Raw genomic sequence first — 25,289 nt, forward strand, 5'->3', positions numbered from 1 at the left:
CTCTCTCTCTCTCTCTCTCTCTCTCTCTCTCCCCTCTATCGTTCTGTCTCCTATATTGCTGTCTAAATCTCTCGGCAGCGAATTTCCACGCAAGACGCGTGTCAAGGAAATCTTTGAGGAACATCCCGTTGTCTAAAGAACTTTAGCTTAGGTTCGCAATTGCCATTCCTAGATTGAATCCAAACCAAAAGATACGTTGCCTGTAATATTACAATACATTTATCTAATTTTTCAACTATCTGGCTATAATTTGTACTACTCGGTTATTGCAAAATCGATCTTTTTATTACCGTATATTTTAAATAGGTTAATTACGATCGAAAATCTCTAAATCAGTGTTCTTGAGATCAATGTCTGTCTTAGCAGTTGATTGCAAAATGTTAGTTTAGCGGTTAGTTTGGCGGTTTCCGATTACATGCAGCGCATATCACTTCAAATAATGATGTGCATAGCAATATTACGTATCGCGATCGTTAAAGCGCCATTAAATCCACTCGTGGACTTACAGTCGACATAAAATCTATGCAAAGCGCGTATTCGAAAAGGCGCAGTTTCTTCCTTTCACTTTCCTTCTTTCTTTTCACTTTCCGTTCGCCCTCACCCTTTCATCGCTTTTTCTCATACTTATGTTAGTCGGTATACGTGGTACATTTCCTGTCTTCTCGCTCGAATCGATGTCTTCGTCTCTGACGACGTCTTGTTCAAGGTTGTAGGGAAATATCAATGATCGTTGAGAATTTGTAGAAGAGTTACGATGAAATCGTTGAAATAAGAAAATATAAGAATGCTGACGATGTGATCAATTTAAACCTCTGTAATCATATTTTTACTTCGTTCAACTGTAATCTGAATCTCTTGTTTAGTTCAAAATTTTATGTTGCAAACTGTTTACTGTAATAGGCTTTAAAAAAAATCAGAGTTACTTTTTAATATCTCTATTATATTACCAAATAGTTTTTTAATGAATTAAAATTGAAATTTGAACAAAAATGGGCATGATAATGAGCATGAGAATGAAATTTCGCTTGTGTCAAAAAAGACTTAAATTGTACATGGAGGAGAGTTTAAAAATTGATATGTAAAATAGAGAACGTTCTAAATTATCAATGTTACATCTAATCTTGAAATTGATGTAATTAATTATTTAACAAACCATAATGATCGGATCGTTGTTTCTGATCGGATTGTTGTTGAGAGAGAATCAATAAGTCAATACCATTTTCTAAATTAACTATGAAATGTAATTGTTCTGCAGGATAATTTTATCTTTTGTTTTACTCATTTAAGCAGATTCTCGATAGCGTACTATTTTCAAATGATTCAATACGCTAATTATTTGTTTAAATGTCATAATTTTTGAAATTTGATAACGAAAATTTCCTTTTAATAAAATAAATAATTTTTGTTAATGTCTCTTTTTATCTTGATATAAGCATTCCGTATCTTAATCTCATTTATATTATTTATATTGTTTATATTCTTACTACTATTTTAATACTTTTCTCTGTATTTTACCTTAAAACCATCTTTACATTATTCTCTCGCGCGAATCTTTCTCTTTGATAGAAAGACAGAGCGAAGCGGAAGTGACAAGAGAGAAGAAATACCTCGTAGCAAGCGAAGTACATCGGTTGAACGAACAAACGGAAATCGGTTTGGTATTGGTATGCTGCCAATGCAGGCATTGCAGACAGCGGGGGCGGGTGACGATTGGTCGTCGTTCACAAAGTGGATCAGCCGCATACATAAAGCTGGGGAAAAAATCGTGAAACGCTATGCTCTCGCGCTACCGCTCCGCTATCATTCGTCCGGTAAATATTAGCCCGTCCGGATCTACTCGTACGGGACACTTTTTCTTCGCTGTCTCACCGCGTTCTCGTTCACATAAACAAAGTAATGACGCGGCCGCCAACGCGAAACCCAATTCCCGGATTTCGGCGTTAGCTGGCCGACAATGGATGTAGCCTGTATGCACACGCATATCCACATATACTAATACTCACTAATACTCACATACAAACGCGAGCTACGTTAGCTACGTATATCGTTGTACGTGTTACGAACACGTTCACGAACGGTAAAAGCCACCTCGGCATGCATGTAAATCACTTCGACGACGTCGACTACGACGACGACGATGGCGACGACGAGGATCCTGCTCTCTCGTCCCCCTAAATCCTCTTCCTCTTTTCCTCTCCCACCCTCCCTCCCCCTCCTCGTCGTGCAGGTTAGCGTCGTGCATCGACTCACTCCACCGATATTAGCTATCGACTTCTCGCTAAACAATGCTTCGATCGCGAATGTGAGCTACGAACTCTCTCTCGCCCCTACATTCTCGTTCTCTAGTTTTATTTTCTTTAACTTTTTTTTCGACTCTATAACCTGATATCCGTTACCTGGTCCACCCTTTCTACATCCCTTCGCTTCTACTTCTTTATCTTCTTATTCTTCTTTCTTTGTGTTTCTTGATTGGAGTATTTTGGTATCTATTACTTCAGGTTGTTGTCCTTGTCCCCTAACTTCATCTCATGTTCTTCTTTCTTGGGTTCCCCTATCTTGATCCTGCATCGTCGACCTTGTTAGCGCCGTTCGCTTATGCATTATTTTCGCTTCGGCTTCGATCTTGATCCTGCTATCCTCGCTCGAATCCTTTGCATTCTTCGAATTGAGAGAAGTTCCCCTCTTCTTGTTTTTCTGTCTCTCCTGATATTTATTATCTCGCCACATCGTTCTTGTTCTTTTAACACAGTCTTTCTCCATACCTTGCTCTTTTTTTGTCCCCTTACTTCACTATCTTTATTCTCGATATTTATTATCTCATCATGTCTTCATTGTTTTGTCTCTCTCTCTCTCTCTCATACAATGTACATCCTTCCGTATTATTCTTCTTTCTTCACTCTTAATCCTATTCTCTCATCCTTGTTCTTCCTTTGAAAGAAATGATTACGACTTCTCTCGCTTTTGTTTCATATCATCCCTTATATTTATTATCTATTTGCATTATGCATACATCGTTATATTCCTGAACTTTGTTCTTCTTGATGATCCTTTTCATTGTTGTTTTCTTTCATTTTTTTATCATTTTTTGATCATTTTTTTTTTGTTTACTTTCAATATATTTCTTTATTATGTTTTTTTTTATTACTTATTATATTTATATTTTATTGTATCACTGATTATATTTATATATAATTCTCCCCATTTCTTATACATATTTTTCTTTATCAAACGCTTCTGTTTTTAATTATAATTTCGATGATTAGTAAATATGCATCATTGTTGAGTGATTCGCATATATTCATTACATTTATCAACCATTTACTTCTATTCCATTACACATATTTGCGCGTCATTGCTCATCATCTACAACTTTTTGCCAGAATCTCATTGGAAATTGTGTTACGGAAATTTCGCGCGCTTTTGTAAGGAGAGTCACTCTCGCAGAAATCGACGCGATTTTTGTAACAACCTAATATAACGACAGAGTTACATCATCTCCTTGCGTCTCTCCAATAACGCCTTCTCTCGCTCAAATTACCCTCCCTCAGTTTTCTCGTTGCGATTTGCGATCCTTCTCTTTCGCTCTTTAACCAATCTGCAGAACTATCTCTTCCAGTTGCTACCGTCATCGACTATTTCGACGAACGTCGAGAGATCGGAAAAGAGAGATTTTCCGCGGCCTGAGGAAAACTTTTCAATATCAGGAATGAAAAAGTTGATGTCATGGTTCTTCGAAGTCGACTCGTTCGTCGCATAGCTGGACCAATTTAGGCCAATAGATCAAGCGTGTGGAAAATAGCCGAAACGGCCGTTTAGCAGGCGGATAATCTTAGAAGTTTCCATCTTCCGAGAAATCGCGTTAAAACGATCTTTGCTGATTGAAGTAATTCACTAATGCATCAATCGAATGCCCGAATTTTTTTGTTAAATGCTAATTATTTAAACGCTCCAATAGGATGTAAGTAGCTATATTTATAAAATGTTATACATATATTTAAAATTTCAAAACTTATAAAAACATCTCGGCAGAATGAAGATTGAAGATTTTGAAATGTTCTACATAATTTTTAAGTATATTTCTTTATTAAAATAAAATATATTATATATAATATTAACAGTGTATTTTTGTTTCAGACTTTGTTTTAGATTAGTCTTAATATTTCAGTTTTAATATCTAATCTGTCGTATTTTATATATATATTTATAAAGTACCATTTTTAATTCAAAGATATTTATCGAAGCAATTATTATAATGCAAAATGAAATTAAATACACTAGATAGAAATGAATTAAATATTGAATGATTACTTCACATTGAAACATTTTGATATTTATTACGATAAATTATTTTACACGGTGACAATAATGATTTTCTGTTATCTTATTTCGGTTAAAATTGATTGTTTACTAATTTTAGTGACCTCCTTACTAATATTGTATATTCGATGATAATTTGAAAATCTGTATTTATTCAAGTATTATGAAACTGGACTTTCTCGGGCGAAATTATCATGCTTAATAATAAGTCACATTTCTTTTCAAAAGAGTAAAAAAGACATGCCGCTAAATTTGCCGCAAAAATTGCTAGATTTTTAAATATTTTAAATATTTTACATATATATTTACTTACTAAATGTAATATTTTATATAATTATTATCGTTGTATATAAGGAATATTTATTTATTTAAAATAAATAAAAAAAAATTATTTAATTAATTATAAAAAGTATCGATAATCTTAAATAAGAACTTATAATAAAAATTGAGACTTTGTGTAAAAATCAATCCATAATAAGATGATTCGTTTTCTTTTTGTTACAGATGTTCGACATGCCGAGGACGAGAGGGTGAACCGACGACTTGTGATAAGATATAGACATAATGATGCCAGATCACGACGAAATACGTACTTCAAAAATGCCAATTTACGTTAGTGCAATTGTGGTGCGAGGAACTATTGCCGCGAGTGCGATTAACGTCGGCGAGGGCTTCATCATCGTTTCATTAAACGTCTTCAGCTTTTTTAAAAATGAGCTGGTGTTCAAGATAGGCCGGAGATAAGCTGATGACGATTACGAAATTACGAGCTCTCACGGATTTAAGAAAATTTTCGTAACGTATGATATGATTAAATCAAATTTTAATGTAAAATATTGTAAAATATTATTTCTTCTGTTAAGTATTTTACTTTCTGATCATAATTTACAATTCAATTGTGACTGGTAATTCACAATTCTTTTGTAATTGACGATTCACAGAAAAATGAAGAAAATAATCTTTTTTTTTTTTCATTTTATTTTAGTTCGATCATGTCTTACTTTCTTTGTAAAAATTGTTTTGATAATTAACCCTTAATTTTCAAAAAGTGATCAATCAATGATAAAAAATCTAATATTATTTAGAGATTATTAAGGCTTTACTTAATAATCATAATTATGAGTTTGATGTTATGTTTCTATATATTTTTTATTTAAATAATTTATTTTTATATATAATGTTTATATGTAGAAAATATTATTTTTTAATTTAAAAAAAATATCTATAGATTTACATAATATAAATTCAGTCTTTAAAGGTTAATTGTCAAATCATTGATTATTGAAAGATCCGAATCGAAAACTCCCTTGAGCCGTAACTTCGCGGGTATTCCGATTTATGAATCATCTCCGATCTTTCGAACCGCCAAGACATTAAATAAACGAATAATTTGAGAGCGCTTAGAGCTTGGGGTAAACTAATTTCGCTGAAAGCGTCATTTTAACAATTTCGTGTAATTCTTTTATGCAATTTTTTCGAGATCTTTGGAAGCAGGGACTGAATGTTGAAATAATACTAGTAATTTTACTAGTAACTGTACATTGATACTAGTAACTGTACATCTCTATCTTGTAAATCATTGAAACTCTTTAATTATATCGACTAAACGTCACACAAACACCGATGTAACCGAAATTTTCATAATACCGTGTATATGTAATTTTTGGAACTATCGATATTATAACAATATAATTACTGTTATAATATTGAATGCCAATATTTTCAAATTAATTCAATTTGTCAGTTTTTGATATTTTGTAAATGAAATAATTAAATATATAATACACATTTTATAAACAATTTTTTTTTTAATATAATGACTTTAATCGTAAAGTTTTTGTATAATGTAAAAGTATTTGTATAACTTATTTTATTCCCTTAATTTTTTCTAAAATAAGTATGCATCATAAATAAAAATCTAATTGTTAATATTAATATTGTTGAATAATATATTGAATTATATATATATGTATGTGTCTGTGTGTGAAATTCTATTCATAGAACAAATTTTAGATCTCTCTGTTTGTCTTCGATCGTAATGAGTTTTTGTATTATGATAGAGAAAAGTAAAAGCTTCAATTTTGTGTATTGATACTTTGAATAATATACATAATAGTAATATTATATTATTATAAAGACTGTTGTAATATCGAAGTTGCTGATATTACATTATACTGGTAATTACATCAATTGATTTTGATCTCGGTTATTGTACAAAATAAAAAAAAAATTTCGCGTTATAATTTATCACCGTTATATAATTAATATTATTATTTCTGATCCCTGCTTCAAAGCCTTTTCGATGCTGCGATCGGCGGTATCTCAGTCAATTTTTAAGATATAAGATACGTTGGTAAACTTAGATTATAACGCGGCCATCTCGCAAAACACGAACCAATCCTAGAACACAACGCAGTTGTTATAACTGCATAACTGCATATTTTGTAAGGACACGGCGGTGAGTGCGGATGGAGAGCAAGACGGGAAAAGGACGATGAAGAGTTAAGGCTCGCCGACATACAACGCCGTGCGTACAACGATCTCTGTCGTCTATAAAAAAAAGTAACCTCATAGTGCTCTAAGATGCACGCTATCGCTGCACAATGCGCCCCTTTCAAAACCGGTATGCGCTATTAGTACATTATTTCTTGCTCTTAAATGCCGGTGTCGTAAAAAGCGCGAATTAGTGAAATTAGTTATTACGAAAATGTATTTTTTCTCTTTTTTCCTTTTCTTTAATATAAGATTGATGTCAATAAAACCATCAATTGTTTTAAATATGGCTGTTTGTCTCTAAAATTCTGTTTTACTTTGAATGTAAAACATGTTAGCTCATTTACGATTAGAAGCAAGCAGTCACGTTTAAACGGAAAAAATTATATATTTTTTTGTTGCGAGCGAAGCGAGTACATAGTGAAGAATAATTATGAGTGAACTCGAAATTTCACTAGAAAGATAAAATCTAAAATTTTGAAGCTGCGCTGCGAAAGAGTATCAAGCATTAATAGCGCATGTTCTTCTCGAAGGACGCACTGTGCAAAGAAATATAAATAAATATAAAAGAAAGATAAACATTATATTATTGTACATGTAATTAAAGTAATACAGAGGTGAATACGAAAAAGCAGTCGTCACTGCGTTATATATAAATGAATATATATATATATATATATATATATATATATATGATATTATATAGAAAAATATTGACTAAATATACTCTATACAAGTAAATATTGTACGTTTAATAGTGTTACGCGTTATATATATATATATATATATATACACACATATATATATATATATATATATATATATATATATTACGTACACAATATATATTATATATTTAGACCATATTAGAGTATATTAGATATTAAGATATGCATTAGGTACAACTAATATAAATAAACCACTACTACCAGTAGACGATGTAAAAGTGTAAGTTTAGTCATCGATCAATGGATGAATCCACGATGCAATTTTAACATCGCGGAATTTCAAATCTGCTGCATCGACTTTAGGAAAAACGGAGAGAAAGAGCAAAGAGACAGAGAGAAAGTTACAATTCAGCTGAGAGCTGTATGTTCACGACTCGTTTTGGTGCTTCTCCCTAGGTAAATATTACTTACTTTATATAGTCCTTCTCGTCGTCGGCGGAGAGAACAATAATCGTTAATCAATGTCGCTACTAAATAAATAGGCCGAAAGTGTCGAAATTCGTCGTCGAAATAAAAATCGCGAGTCGCCACAAACATTTCTCGAGATTTTCCTCTCGCTGTGGAAAATATCAAATTTTTCAGCTAATTTTCTTTCGATGTGCTAAATTGTATAAGACACTATGAAAATTTTCTTTTTTGCATATAAATATTTAATCGATTACTTAATAAAAATTTAATTTCGGTCAAATGATTAATAAAATTTAATATTTTATTGGAAGAGGTAAGCTGACGTATATTCACAAATATTGATCAAACATCATTAAACGCGTAGATGATCGTAACTGTGAAATACATCCGAAAAGTTCTAGATCTGGATATATAAATGCTTATTTTTGCTATCTTATAGAGCGAGGGCTAGAGCTCGTATACAAATAAATCGAAAAAATTAATATATACTTCGTGATATTCGTCGATTGATGTATCGTCGATAATTTAACTAGTGAGTAACGTAACGAAGCCGTGCCTGGAACTTTTTGGAATCGTCCCGGGAATTTGGATGAAAAATTAAGCTGCGAACTTTCTGACACTATCGGTCTTACGGCCAAGAGATCGTCGTGTCAGTTTTCTACGACGTTCCCGAGTCTGACCTGTGTTATAGAAACTAGAGCGAAAGCATGTCGGATCAAACCTGTCTCGTAAGGTCGAAGAGAGAACTTAGACGAATTCATTAAATATTAATATTCGTACCGCGATTGTTCCAATGATGAAACGTTAATCCATGCGGAAACATTGGTTATTTGATGGATATTCTTGAATATTTCTTCCTACGTTTCTTAATGAATTTCTCTCGATATCGAATAATTTACGAGGAGTATGCTCTAGGTGCTTAAAACGGAGAAGCGACTCAATAACCGTAAATTCGAGCTTACAGGTGACTCTATATAGTTAATAGCGCGGTCATGTTTTTACCAATTTTAGAGATAAATCGCATTGTGCATTGACGAATTAGTCGGTGTCTTAGCCACGAAAATAGTTTCCGCGATAGTTCGACAGAGGAGTTTGACTCTTAACTACGTTTTTTAGTGAAAAATAATTCCTTTGGTCTACTTTCTGTAACACTAACACATGATGATATGATGTAAATTATTTATGTAAATTAAAAGAAAAATCATTCGCAGGAAATTAGATTATTGTAGTTTTACAGAGAAACGCATTTAAGGGTTAAATGTACTCATTTAAATCCACCATGCTTTGTTAATCAAATTTGTCTGTTATGACAATGTTGAATTGATATACGTTAATCAAGGAATTAATATAAAATTCTAACTAACAAGTATAGATTCTAAAACAAATCTGCTTCGTGTTTAAATTTATTTAAATAATTGAATAAAACGGAGTAGTTACAATTGATTAGAATGTGAAGCATAGTGGATTCGAAAACGCGGATACCAAGAAAGATATTCAATAGATCATCGATTTTTATGTAGAAATGCACGATACTTGACATTACAAAAAATTTTCGGCGCATCCGTCGTATGCGAATAGAACGGAATCGAGGTATAGTAAGCAACAAGTGAAATGAGGTCAATTCTATCGACAAATATGATTAAGCTTAGAATACCTATATGCGTATATCGATACCGATAGCGAATCCCGTTCGACTGAAACTTACCGCCTATGCGATAAGCGTGCATGCTGATCGACTTGAACGACTAACAATGACTAAGGTGAAGACTTAAGAAAAAAATTATTAAATACATTTTTTTTTATTTTTAAAAACATAATAATTTTTTTATTAGTATAAAAAAATGTGTTAATTATTAATAATAAGCAGATTTATTTGAAAAATAATTCAACATAATTTTTTAAATAATGATAAAATAAAATTATGATAATCTTAGATTTTTTATAAAGTTGTGATAAATGAAAAATTATTTGGATGTCACTGTTAGTCGAATTCAATCGTTCCGGTTATTCTTAAAAGTTTATAGTGTTTTATTAAAGCGGACAGAAACATGAAATACGAGCTTTCCGTTTTGGCATAAGTGTACGAAATTACTCGTAAGTGTTCATAACGTAATTAATGTAATTAGCACTTAGGGATGGAGTTGATTTACATACAAAATACATGTGTAATATTGAGGACAAGTGGTTTTTTTCCACGACGTGAAATGTGAAGCAGTAAATGATAAACTGTTTCAAAATGAAGATTCTAAATGGCGAAAATGCACAATTATTACGGAAAATTGGCATTATTATAGGCATCGCTATGCTAATAGTTTAAAATTTTCTCTCAATAGAAGATGTTTTGAATTTTTCTTTTTATCTCCTAATGTTTCCGATATCTAGATTCTTTCTATTTCTTATATAAGAAAAATCTTATTTTTATTATTCATTTGTTGTAAGTTAAGTAGAAAGATTATGCTGAGCATGCATGCATATATATATATATGTTATATATATTTATACATAACATACGTATGTATGTGTGTGTATATATATATATATATCTATATATATATATCTATATACATATATATATAAATTTCTGCGTTCACAAATTGATGAATTTCTGTAAAAAGCGCGAAATCTAGTGAAGTTGAAAACATGTATGCGCTGGAATCAAATAAATGGTTTTTTCTTTCGAAATCGACTCAATTATTGAAAAGTGCTACGTTGCGATCACACGATCGACGTTTAAAAAAAAATGTCGAACTCACTCTCTATGTCACACGATCGTGCTTGATTTTCGACCGAAATGGATTTTAAAGCGTCATTAAAATGCATTAGTTCCATGTACCGACTTCCAACATGATTTCATCACTGAAGACAAATCAGTCAAAAGTGGAAGTGCAATTTTTTAGGAAAAATTATACTCGTCTCATTCTTCGAAAATCATGCACAAAGAATGAATTTTTTAGGCAAAATTATTAATAGCTTGTGTATCCGTCCACTGAATATACATAGAATGCGTAAAAAAAAGTTTGCGACATTGTTACATGCAAAACAATTGAACGTGTGATAGTGTCGATAATACAAATTTGAGAAGAGGACATTTTTTCAACACAATATTATCCGCAAGCTAGTCCTAGTTTCATAATTAGTTTCCAATATTTGTTAAATAAGTTAAATAATATAAATTTCTTAATATAATTTTTATAAAATATATAATATACATATTCTTTATTTTTTTATTGATTTATTTGTATAAATTTTCATTAAAAGATTTACTGTAATAGGTAATTAAATTTTTTTAAAAAACTTAAGAAAATCAATTTAAATTAATTATTTTTTGTAATGTCAAGAGTAATTTTTTCGTTTTTTTAAATTTAGATCAGTTCTACTAAATTTTTTAGTTATTCGTTAAATCATGCATTTTAAAAAAGAACAGATTATATATTAAAAATATCTTTTTTCAATCATTTTTATCGCAAAATAATTGTGAAACTGGTACTTGTTACACATCTTACAATTAGATCAATTTCTTCACGCGACGTTCAAGAGTATGAAAAAAAGTCATTTGGTGATTATTTTCAGGAATATCATTTTTTGTACGTCCACAACGTGTAAATTATGTTGTTATCGAATTTTCGCCTCGAATATCGATGGCATTTTTTGCCAAATGTTATGTAATGCGTCTGCGAGACCAAAATGAAGACTATTGATCTGATTATATATTATAATGATACTTGACCATTATAATAATATTCTAGATAATTTATAGAATCTAGGTAATTTCAAAATAGCAAATTGTCCTTATTTAAATCTCATTTTTTTGCGAAACAGAGACAAGCATATTACAAAAGCAAATATAAAAAACATAAAAAGTGGCTAAATGTTGAAAGATTTTTCGTATTAGATAGGCTAATTCTTCAAAAAGAAAAAAACAATGATTTAGATGAACTTTTCGATTAAGTAGTGGAAATTAATAGAAGTCCATTTTGAATTTATGTACGCGCAATGTAAGTATGACACGTAAAAAAAAAAATACTTATAGGAAAGAATACATCTCAGCTGATAATTACATAGCTAATATTAATAACGCGGTGAAGAGAGAATGAGAAACGTATGCAATCTGTGCATATATACGAAGAAAATGCGTCGCGTCGATCGCCGCTTTTGGATCGAGAAATCGTGATTCGATCGACGATTCTGAAGCAGTCAATTCCAACTACATCGAATGATCCAACTGAAGCCCAGAAATACGTACGGAGTGTGTCTTGCGGACGTCGGATATTTGTTCCCTCACACGAGGGAATATCTATCATTATGTTTTGTTTTCTATTTTTTGTTTGAAGAACTTTCATGCGCAGCTTCGCCACAAAGCAGTACAGAGCGGTGACACATCGACGATTTAATCATTAATTCCTTTTATAGCTCTATTGTAGCACGTTATCATCTTTCTTTTCAGTCATAGGCGTATGTAAGCACATACATATGTTTGATAATATGCATAAGATATGTAGAAGTATATTTGAAATATCTTGAGTTATATATATTTAATATAAGTACAATTTAATATATGATTCAAGCTTATAATAAACGGGTTGTATAGAAAAATGTTTTATTTTTTACCTGAAATTCCTCTAATAATTTTTCAATAAAAGATCTTATAAAAGTTTGTAATTTCATATAATTCGATTTTATTTAATAAATGCTATTGTCAAAGAATTTTAATTAGATGTTTCGAAATTCTCTTTTAATTTATAAAATACAAAAAATGTTATTACATTACATAAGCATTGTGCCATTTTCTGAGACAAATGTTATTTCAATGCAATGATATTGTTAATGTTCAAAAAAATTTCAATATAATATATTCAATAATACTTTTCTTGATAATCGAGGATAGAAATATTATGTAAGAAGGAAAATATTACTTTTCACGAATAAATACGTGTATAATGCGTGCGTGCACAAGTGTGTCTGTGTGTATACATATATACAATTAAAGAATCATTAATCAACGTCAAAAAGAAAAATGCATTATAGTATCATATGGGAAGAGAAAATTAAGAGATACAGTAATGACAGGAAAGAGAACTTAAAATGGAACTTCTAAATGCATACCTTTCTATCCCATAATTATCATTTAGTGATTCTGAGTAAATTTTACAAAATGAAAATACTAATCATTCGCACATTTTAAAATTATAATTTTTTAAAATGTGAGAAGTGTTTTCAATATTTAAATTCAAGTATTAAAGATAAAAAGAAGATATTAAACGACAATAGAAGATACATTATAGTTTGCATGCATTATAATTACGTTATAATGTCAAATATGAGATTAAATTTTAAAAGGAGAAATCGCGAGCAATATATTTCGTGTAAAATAATTAAAGTACAGAAAATATGATATCGTTATTTTCATGCAAATTTGCTTCACGCAAATTATTACAAATTATTTAAGAAGATTAAGGAGTTACTTTAAACCGGTAGCGCAAAAAAGATAAAACACGGATTTACGTGACATCACAAAAAATAATTTTAAAGAGATATCCAAAAAATTATTTTAAACCCTTTTTTTATAAGCATCATTAAGCTTCCCTCGGTAACGTTTCTGCTTCAACTAACACTGTTTCCAAACCGCAATGGTGCATTGAAAAAAATATTTCAACATTAAGATGCACTTTAAAATCATGCATAAAGTTGAAAAACAAACTTCGCTTAACTGTATAAGTTTAAAATTTCTTGTCTAAGATTTTTTAAAAATTGAATTGTTTCTTCCTCAAATTATTCGATTTAAAATAAATAATAATTTCAATTTTTTTTATACTTCTGTGCTGATGGTATTAGCAATACTCAAATTAAATCGAAGAGATTATATATTATATATATATATATATATATCTAATTAATATATACATTATAATTTATATCTTTGACTCATTTTAAATCGTGATAATTCAGAGTAAAAAAATTGTAGCTAAATTTATAAAAAAAAAGAGGATTTTAAAGAGAAAACTTAAAATTTTTATAAGGTTCAAAATTGTAAAAAGTTTCAATAACTCTATGCAAGTTTGTAAAAAAAGTTTGTAAAAAATTGTAATCTTTTATCGATTTTAATCAGTTTGGAAATGATGATATAGAAGTATCACAGAGGAGAAAGTTAGACGGAATTTAATAAAGAGCTTTAAAATGATTTTTGAGAAAAACGACTCGATAACTATTTTACATATAAATGTCTTTCGTCACTTTTGTCATTCTCGAAATAAGCTTTTGATTTTAAGCTGAAGAATGTATATTTGAAGGCATGTCATCGCTAATTTTAATGATAATTGTTGTTTCGTTAACTATGATTCTCGAAACTCCACTACATCTCTATTAGAATTTACTTACAGCACCCAATATAACGGATTGAGCCATTATTGAATTCCAGCGGAATTTCAAATATTGCAATAAAGGCATCACGGATTCTCTTCTGGAATCTATTATTGAGCAGAGTCAAAGAATGTCACTTTAGCATGAAAGTTATTCTTGATATTGCACAATTAATATGATGGACGAAAATAATCGCTAATCATGCTTTGCATACAATCACTGTAATGTAATCGCTTTTAGTTTAATATTATATTAAGACATAAATATAACTTTGTCTAAATATTGCACAGTAGGATTAATATACGTCATATTTATATCATGATTACATTACCGCCGTTATAATAATTAATAGACGAATTTATTGTCGATAAAATCTGAGTGACATCGAAATTTTAATGATAAAATTAATAATATAAAGTAAAATACAACTTATATTAATTACGGAAGAAAATATTTTGAATATATAAAATATATTCGACATGATTATTGACCTTTTTTTTTGTCAAAAAGCAAATTTGTCTACATATAATTATTCTATTAGAATTCTTAAATATATAATATAGTTAATAAAAATATATATAATATATTTTATAATTACATGTATTTGTTTATAATTTATATTTAGCTAGTATTTTTACTGTTCAAATTTTTTTACAAAGAAAAGGTTGAAAATCACTGTAACATAACATTAAAGTTGTCACAAATCTGATAATATACGTAATAATTATAATCCACAATAAATTAAAAAATTAAAAAGTATTTGTAGTTATTCGAACTCTGCGCGCCGAATTGGTTTTTCGGACTTATAAACGCAATTAAACTACTATAATAATATCACAAATTAAATTAAATTGATGAGCAGTTTTTAATAATGTGATGCTCAATCAGGCATCATATTAGAAAGGTGTTATGTGTTGAAAAATTGTAAATAAATGAAAAAATAAATTTTAAAAAGTATCATTCTATATTATAATTTAATAATGTATCAATAACACAACATCAACATAATAATATCTAATAATAATAATAATAATAATAATTTAATTAATTACTTATAATCTGTACACATTAAGTTATTGTTCTACTTATAACTGATTAATTTTAAGGTCTCAAAAAATCTCCATAAGATCATCCAGCATACTAACTGACTATGGAAAATAAGTAGGAGATAACCAAAAGTTCCCACGTGTGCAGATTGTTTAGTGATTCTCAACGTTGTCATTGCTGAAGAAAGCTAAAATTTAGCTGAAACGTACACACCAATGTGAAATATATCTCAAGACATTAAGGTCTAATTATTCAAGCGCATCAATTACAGCTCCGATTCCTAATTGTCATAATTCACTTACTATTTTTTAATTTATAATAAAAAATAATATAACATTTCTTTTTAAATTAAACATTAAATAGTAATACGTACGATTTGTTATTAATTAATACTATTTTTACAGTATTTAAGTTAAAATTAAGATAATGAAAGAGACGTGCATAAATAAAGAACTGAAAGATTTAATTTTATATCAATCTTTAAACATAGTCGTCTCATTCATCTGTATTAATAGCAAGTGCCCCACAAGTGGTATAGTGAAATAAACCCTCGGGGATACGAAGGTTAAAATGCAAATTTTCTTCCTCTGCGAACTTTTCCGCAGCCGGAACCATCGAATTGGCACCGAAGGAACTGTACGGTATAGGAAGAGAGAGATCGAGAACTAGTACTGAGGAAGAACAAATCTCAAGAAAGAGAGAGAAAGAAAGAGAGAGAGAGAGGATCTCGAATGGGACAAAAAGGAAAGAACAGTGAGATTTCTTTCAATTTAATTAGGGGTGGCTACGAGAAAGAGGGAGAAAGTCGCGTGATTCGCGGCCGGGTGACGCGTGTGTGTCACGGCAATATGGTGCCTTCGCCATCCGCGGAAATTCTTAATTAAATTCTCGCCGCTTCCTGGGGCTAGACCAGACCGAGAAGGCCGTGTCGGAACTCCATCGGAGTTTTTTTCATCCATGTTGGTCGAGCAGAGACCGGCGAGCCAATCCTCTCCCCATTCTACTCCCTTTCCTAGCCGCACTTGGCAACTTCAGATTGCGTTTGCTCCTCTCGAGGCGAAGTCTTTTCGCCGCAAAGTGAGCTTTATTCTAATCTGCCGCCGTCGCACGAGTGAAATAATTAAGCTCGACCATAGGCGTTGCTCTTGGATATATATATATATATATATATATATATATATATATATATATGTATCTCGATTTCCTTATTCCTTTTTCTTTTCTTGCTTTATTTAGAGTCGGTGCCGGCTCGTTTCCTTCAAATGTAGCTCATCCCACTAGTTTTATGTTAAGAATTTGCTTAACTCTCTATTGCTTCGTGCTGTTTTGAGGCAAGCAATCAAATAAATATGAATAAGCACAGGATATATTGGAGAATGTGTATAAATATAAAGTAAAAAAAACATATATTCTTCGATGAATTTATAATTGATTTAAAAGTTTTCTTCACAAGAAAATAAATTTTGATCTTACTAGAAGATATTAATTATTATTTTTAAATAAAAGCAATTTTGTGGCACATTCTTTAGAAAAACGTGGATAAATAAAGTAAATATTAATATTAATGTTAATATTTAGTTTTGATATTAATATTTACAAGTGTCAATAAAAAGCAGTAAAATGTTAAATCTATCTGTTCAGCGATTATGATTTATTTCTAAACGATTAAACAATTACTAACTGTTACAATGTATACAGAATTCAAAAGTGAATGTCTTCGTTACATTTTCGAGTGACGTATTCGTGTTTCCGCGTTGCCTGGAATCAAATAAAACTTCAAAATATCCTGCTCGCGATATCATCTCGTATGCATATATCTATATATCATCGTAGTTGACTGCTGAGCTTTGGCAAGGCTCAGCCATCGGAAACGGTGGCTGCCTCCTGGCAAAACCAACAGTTTCGATGTAAAACGCCCGGTTACGCGAAGAATTACTACATTTCCTAAAACATTTTGCTAAGACACTGAATATGCGACACAGAAAACATGCACGAACAGTTTATCGATTTGCGATAAGTTGATATTAATTTATCAAACGATCATCATTGCATGTATCTTAGTATCGCGCGTTTCATTTTTAACTCAGTGAAAATTTGTAATGCTTAACGACGAATAAGGATAAAATTTTCGTTTAAATTTTGAACAAATATTTTCATGGATCTTACATTAATTATGCAAATTTACGTTCTTGTTAAATATCATATATTATTTTACATAGATGTTTTTAATACATGATTTTCTCAAAAATCTAACGAGTTTTACGTATAATTTTATTATATGTGACATTTCTTACGTGAATATTGACCTTAATTTTTATTTTCGTCAAGATTTAGGACGCTTTATATATAGTTTTTGTTTGAAGCGATATTTTTACTTATACAAATATTGTGCTAGAAATTTTTAAAGAACTAATTATATTAAAAACCAAATTAATAAATGAAATAGGCTCAAGTGATCTAATAAATCTAACAAGTCATGCCGGTATGAATCAATACGGGATGTTCGAGTGTAAATTACAACACCATTTATTAAGCAAGTAAATACACTTTGGAGGGTTGATCGAATAATTGATCAAATAATTATCGACGTGTCTTTAAGTATTAACAATTGTACCGTTTATTAGTTAGTAGTTCAGAGTGCGTGTTGCATGTTTCGTGTCTGCGAGATGACTCCTCAACTTTTTTGCATCACAACCGGTCGCACATATCTTTCTAGAAATTTCTTTTTATCCAAAATATTATTTTGCGTATATATTTATTGTCCGTCGCTGTTACACAAAATTTAAATATTACTGTTACGTCATTGAACAGTTTAAATGATGAATCATCAATTACAAATTAATTGGTGTACACATTAAAGATACATTATATTAAATTTTACGCTCTTTTAAATAAGCGACTAATATACAGAAAAACTCGAAACAATCATAAGAAATTTATGAGTTTAAAGAGCTTCGCTTTTCGCAACAGACGGTTCATATATGTGAATGCCGTTTGTAAATATGTGTATGTGCGTCAAGTCGCCTATTATGAGATACCTTTTTTTAAAGGCTCGTAATTTATTTAATTTGTAACCTTTTCTATCATCGTGTCAAATTTAATTTGGAAAATATATTTAAGTTTTATCGCCAAAAGTTAGCAGTCGATAATAGCTATACTTCGTTGCATGTGAAATTTTGTAAAAAATGCCGATTTTGATCATTCAAAAAAAGGGTTCCTAATACAAGGATTTTCTTGTATGAGGTTGTATCTCATAACAGGAAACTAAGGAAAAAAATAAAGATAAGCTTTTTATACACGCTTTTATTGTATTATACATGCAAGTAGAAACAATTTAAATGTTATATATAATAATTAGAGGGAAGGCCTCTATTATAGAGATACCGAGTTCATTTTGGATAAATGTTAAAAGTCTATGGACAGAATTTAAAAAAAATAAGGTCATTTTGAAGGGAATTTAATAAGCTTTAAGATAATGTTATATAAAATTTAATTTAAATTTCATTTTTTTTAATTACAGAACTGTAAAAAGTGAGCAAATCGCAGTCAAAAAATTGTGTTCCTAATATGAGATGCCTCGAGAAATCGATAATAAAACGAAAAGTATATCAATTATATTGCAATTAAAAAACTTTATTTAATGTTTCTTAAATACAATCAAACACAGCAGGGTGCGCGAAAAATGAGTATGAGATACATCCAGAATTATATCCAGAATTCGTCTTCAAGTAGTTGAAATCAAGCATCGCAGAAATAAGCACTCGACGTTCATTCTGGTTATCCTTTTTATTATTGTACAATAACATTTATACTTTAGCAATGATTTTCACTATGACATGGAAGCATGGATTATTTCATATTAGAAATACCCTGGGTATCTCATATTACGATTTCCACGCTTTACGGTTTTGTGATCATCAAATCTAACTTTTGTAATTAAGCAATTCAACATATCCCATATTTTTCTATTATTACGACCTTACTCTATCACTACATGAAGAATGAATATTTATTGCCAAATATTTATTTATTAAATAATAAACAATGTTTAAAGGCTAATCTCAAAAACTTAAAGATATCCAAATTCTAAAATCTTTTTTTACGATTACTACACGCATGATTTAATAATGAATTTTCTACTGAACAGTTTTCAATCCAAGAGCAGTAAATTCATAGTGGAACCAATAGATAGCATCTATTAGTTTAGCAGAAAACGGCACTATCTCATATTAGGCGCCTATTTCAGAATAGGGGGTTTTCCTCTATGATTTTTCATGTGTGTGTGAATAATCTTAACAGTAGAATCATCATTTCTAACATTTCTTTTAATGGTGATGTTGACTTATTTAGATGCTCCCATATTAGTTAGGAATACTCTGAGAATCTCATATTACGACTTCCACATTTTGCGTCTCATTTTGCGTCTCATCAAATCTAATCTCTCTCTTTACAGTTAAACAAATCATTATATCGTGTTTTCCGTAAAGATAAATATCTTACTCTATCACTGCATGCAAACTTTATTATCCAATATTTATTTTTATATAATAAAACAAGATTTATAAAGACTAATCTCAATAAAATTTGACAACATTCAATTTCACAAATCTTTTTTTGCAACGACTACACACATGATCTAACCATGAATTTTCTACTAAACAGATTTCACACTAAGAGTAAAAAGTTCATGATAGAATCAAACATGCGCTTATTATTTAGCAGAAACCCCGCTATCTCATATTAAGAACCTCCCATAATAGGACTTTATCCTATGTATGTGTACATTTCGGTGTGCGTATGTGTCTCTTGCACCGACAAATTCCGCGTAGGTAAATACTTGGATTGGACAAAAATAGAAGACAAAGATAGATAAAGTAGATTGGACAATTTAATAATAATATGGTTACTCATAGTTTGCACAATTTGCTTGACTCATCAAATCAGACAATTTGATGACCAAGTTTCGACAAGTATTGAATATCTAATAGTTTTGATCATTAACTCATGTATTAGAATTAGAGCTTTCTCTCTTTAGTGCGGTTTATTCCGAATAATTTGGTTTTACGTTATTAATTGATGAGGACCCAAACCAGGAATTAGAATGTATACGTGTATTTACTTGCTTTAAATTGTTTTATAATTTACACTCGATTTTATATCCTGTGTTGACTCATATCGGCATTACTTAACTTGTTAGTAATTAAAAAATAACCGTCGTGAAATAATTTTCCGGGGGGTTGGTCACTGAGGTAATTTTTATATAAGGATTAGATAAATTTTAGGTGGATTCAACAACAATCCAAATGAAATTTTGAGTAATCCAAGCTAATTTTTGCTAAATCAAAATAATCTTTAGTGTTTTCAGGTACTTTTTATTTATATACTTAATGTATACTTTTGATTAGTCGCAAAATTTTTAATTTAACACTAAGTTGTGATATCGTTTAATAAAGAGTCTGTTACTATTAGTTTTTTCTTTAATATTTTTTATTTTATAAAATATCTATTATTGTCTATTAATATTTATATGTATTAATTATTGTTTTGTTAGTATTAAAAAATCTTAAACGTTACGAGTAGTCGAACTTGTTATTATCTATACATATAATATATATTCTGTTTGTGAAATTTTTATATTTTTGCGATGCTATATGCAACAAATATTTGTTTTGTAAAATTGTTTCTTTTTTCTTAAGCAATGAAAATCTAAAATCGATGTTTTCGCAGATATTTATCAATGGTTTATAAAGATATTCTAAAGTGATCTAAAGAAATAATATATGTACTTTATGTACTTAATAAGGTAATCTTAAATGAGCAAAGTAAATTTGGAAAAATCTCGGATAATCTCAGAAAATATAACGTAATTTTAAATACTCTAAAGTAATCTTGGGTAGATAATATGAGATAATATTTGATAATCTGGAATAATTTGAAGTAGTATTGGGTAATCTTAAGCAATCTGAGATAATTTAAAGGTAATCCATATCAAGGATAATTTTTGTACACTATAACCGCTCGTGACCAACTTCGTAATTTTCTGTTGTCTGAAATAGATGCACAAGTAAAATATAAAATGATTCACTCATCCCTCAATCGTTGCTACCGTTAACTGGCCTAGATACAGACTGTAAGATATTTATATTATAATTAACATTTTTTTAATTAGTAAATAATGAAATATAGCGGTTAATAAATAAATTGAAATTATATCAATATTTCGCATGATTTTGTAAAACTCTATCAGTGAAAAATATCAAAAAGCTCATTAGAGTCTACATCGGCTGTTTGGATGCACCGAAAATTCTTTATTTTCGTGTAAATGTAACAAAACAAATAAAATAAACGTTTCAACCATTCAATTCGAGTCCTTATCAATATAAAATATAAATCGAAGTTTCATAAATCACGCAATAATAATCTTAGAAGATTCATCAGAGACTTATAAAGACGTTCGCCCCAGGTTATCTCACATAGACATTGTATATAAAATTGATTGTCAAGATTGTGAAGCATCATATGTGGGCCAAACAGGTAGATGTTTGAAGACACGCATAAATGTACATAAATCACATAAATTGGAACACTACACAGCATTCCGTAATAACAGAACACAGAATTAGTCATCAACATGATTTTGATTGGGAAAATGTCAAGAATATTAGACGAGAAAAGAGTGCTTAATAAAAGACTGATTTCAGAAATGATCCATATAAAGCAACAGAAACAGAGTTTGAATTTACAGAATGATACGTATTCTTTAGACCCATTATATATGAATTTGTTTACGGAATTGTAACGTTATTTTCCTCCCTTTATTCTTATTTTTATTTTTATAATAACTACATGACTATATTATTTTGACTCTCATTTCATTTCTGACTGTCGACACTACAAGACCTTTACGTCGAGTCACGAGAAACGCTTACATGTAAAAATTAATGAAATTAAAATTCAGATAAATGATTTTAATAATTCTCTAATTTTTCGTTTTTCTTTTAAATGACTATATAGCAAATCTAACAATCTGATGAGCGATATGATTCTACTTATTAACGCAATATATATGATTCCAGTTTTACTTTATGTAAGTTTTTTTTTATATTATTATTGTATAAGTTAATATTTGATAATCATTTGGCTATTCATTATATAGTTAATTTGGATAAAGAAGAACGAGCTAAATTGTCGAGAATCACCATCTTGGAATTTGCGTTACTTATGTAATTTCGATTTATATTTTATATTGATAAGGACTTAAATTGAATGGTTGAAACGTTTATTTTATTCGTTTATTTTGTTATATATTCACACGAAAATAAAGAGTTTTTGGTGCATCTAAACAGCCGATGTAGGCTCTGATGGACTTTTTCATATTTTTCACTGATAGATTCTTTCGAATCTCATTTTATATATTTGTAAACCTCTTTGTATATATATATATATATACACACACACAAGATATTCAATTATATAAAATCGAAAGAACTAAATTGTATTTGTAATTTTTTAATTCGATTTTGAATCAAAATAGAAAAATAAGGTGCAGTCCAATTATAGTATTACATGAAAAAAAAATTTTCTAAAATATCTAAAAATGTATACATAGATGTTACACATAGATTTCATAATAATTCTGTTAGACCATGAAAATAATCATGTAGAATGTTCAAGTTGGTACTAGATTGTCACAAATCTTTTCGCAGTATTGCTTACTATATTTCAACAACTTATACAATTATTTTGATGATCCAAGAAAACTATTTTCAGATCTGTATCTAAAGCATAGTATCAACTTATACAATAAAAATCATTCCAGCAATATTATAACAATATTGAAGTGGACTGTAGTCTTAGAGTATCGTTCTGTCTTTTTATTTTCATGGAGTGCAAAATAAATAGAAAAATAAATAGAACATTTGTGTCATTAAATGAAAGACACTCTTAGTCGTACGAATTTTATAAATTGTCTTACTAAGAGCAGTTGCCGCATCCAAAGTATCTCCCGCCTTTGAAATTGCATCCGTGAATCGTCGCGATGCATTATGCGAAGCGTCCATTAATTGCAATTTCACAAAAAGTACAGGCAACGGTCGATCGGCAATTCGTACGTTTGATATAACGATTCGCAATATAACGACCATGTGATTCGCACTATTATACGAATAATGAAACTATTACAATCGTACGCATATTATTTCGACACTCCCGATGTATATTTATATATACCGGATTCACATTCCACGGTTACAAGCGAGATAAAAACATCATTGTGAAATTTCGAATACGCATTAACACTCTTGGCGCTTAAACGACACCGCACAAATAATGAGCTTATTATAATCGGACGATACATATACCTAATTCAATACTCCCGAAACGCGCTTGCAATTCCGACAATCGCAATTATTGTTAACGATAGACGACTGTCGTAACATGGTACGGAAAGAAGTGAACATCGCGTCGCGTCGTGTCACTGACGAGCGACGTGAACGTAGCGACATTGATAATGATAATCGCTGAGCATCTTCGTGAGCTACTTCACTATTTACTATACTTCGATATTTTACTATACTTTCGATATTTACTACATTTCGCTATACTTCGATATTTTACTCTTTGCAATCAGACGATTCGACAAGTAAATCAATTCTTGCTATGATACAGTGCAATTTGACACTTTCTGCGTATATATTTATTTATGTATCAATTTTACTGCGCGCGCGTTCAGTAAAAAAAGTAGCTTTACAATTGTAAGATTTTTCAATATGATATTGCGTGATTTATGCGAAGAATTAAAGGCAAGAATCAACTATTATAAAGAATCTTACAACAATTGCAAAGCTACTTTTTTTGCTGAATTATTCATTTTCAGAGATAACAAAAGAAAGATGTCCACGTGAGATTCAAATGCGTAGTCCTGTCCAAATAGTAAGTAGATGTTTATTGAATGCGATTAAAGTTTCATTACACATGCTTTAAAGCATTTGATTAATCAATAAAAAAACAAAGGATTTTGCGAATCGATCAATCAGAGAATGTTTTAAAGCATTTGCAGCATTATTGACTGACAACATTAACCATTGGCGTTATTTTGACATCAAAATATTATCATAAACGTCAGTTTAACGTCAAAACGACGACAAATGAGGGTAGCTTGCTACCCAGGCGATCGCGTATACATGTTTCGCAATTACATGACACGTTCAAGCAAGCAAATAATTAACTGTCGCAATTATTAGTTCGATATGGAATACACGATACGATAATGTGTCTACGATATTCGACATTTTCGATATATAATGTCCGTGAGATTCATCTTTTTGATGACTGTAAAATGATAAACACGCGCGTGAGGAGGCTTGAATGTACAATCGCACTAGGACAAGTGACTAATAATTGAATGACAGACGATATTCAGCACTCCTGTTTATTTTTGTGTTGTTGTAGTTGTTTTATAGCGCGTCGAGTGCGAAACGCGACGCGGTAAAGTTTGAGAGAGGTTAAGGTCACACGTTGCCAATCGAGCGCTGTAAATATCGCTATAATTGCGATGCTATTGGCAATTCGGTGTTTTACGACGACACTTCTACACACATACTCTTAGAGGACGGTACTTAGAGGACAGTATGTCACGTTACGACATTAATGTTATCAGACGTAATTACCTATCGACCTCGATCACTGTGTTTAATTGCTCGCCATTTGAAAGTATACCAGTAAGATTAGCCGACTGTCGTGACAATGTTACATGAATACCAACCAATTGAATGCAACCACTGTGTATTGAAAAATTGGAATAAAAAAGGAAAATGTGAAAATAATCATGTATATATGTTACCGAGATTGTGAAGTCTCGAATAAACTGTTATTGCACGCTCATGTTATTGGATGCATTCATTGGTTGCGTTCAGAAGCAAAAAAGCCGCTCAGTGAATG

General features: G+C 30.3%; 1 protein-coding gene across 2 annotated transcripts in view; it reads left to right on the forward strand.

Moving 5' to 3' along the window:
* foxo (forkhead box, sub-group O) overlaps nucleotides 1-10,628 on the forward strand; it is a 176,102-nt gene extending 165,474 nt beyond the window's left edge. For both annotated transcript variants that reach the window (XR_015546183.1, XR_015546181.1), the window contains exon 8: nucleotides 4,822-10,628. The gene's annotated coding sequence lies outside the window, so the exon portion shown is untranslated. The remainder of the gene's footprint in view (nucleotides 1-4,821) is intronic.
* The last annotated feature ends 14,661 nt before the right edge of the window (nucleotides 10,629-25,289 follow it).

This window comes from Acromyrmex echinatior, chromosome 9 (assembly GCF_024713525.1).
Source record: "Acromyrmex echinatior isolate Ae372 chromosome 9, ASM2471352v2, whole genome shotgun sequence".
Lineage (NCBI taxonomy): Eukaryota > Metazoa > Arthropoda > Insecta > Hymenoptera > Formicidae > Acromyrmex > Acromyrmex echinatior.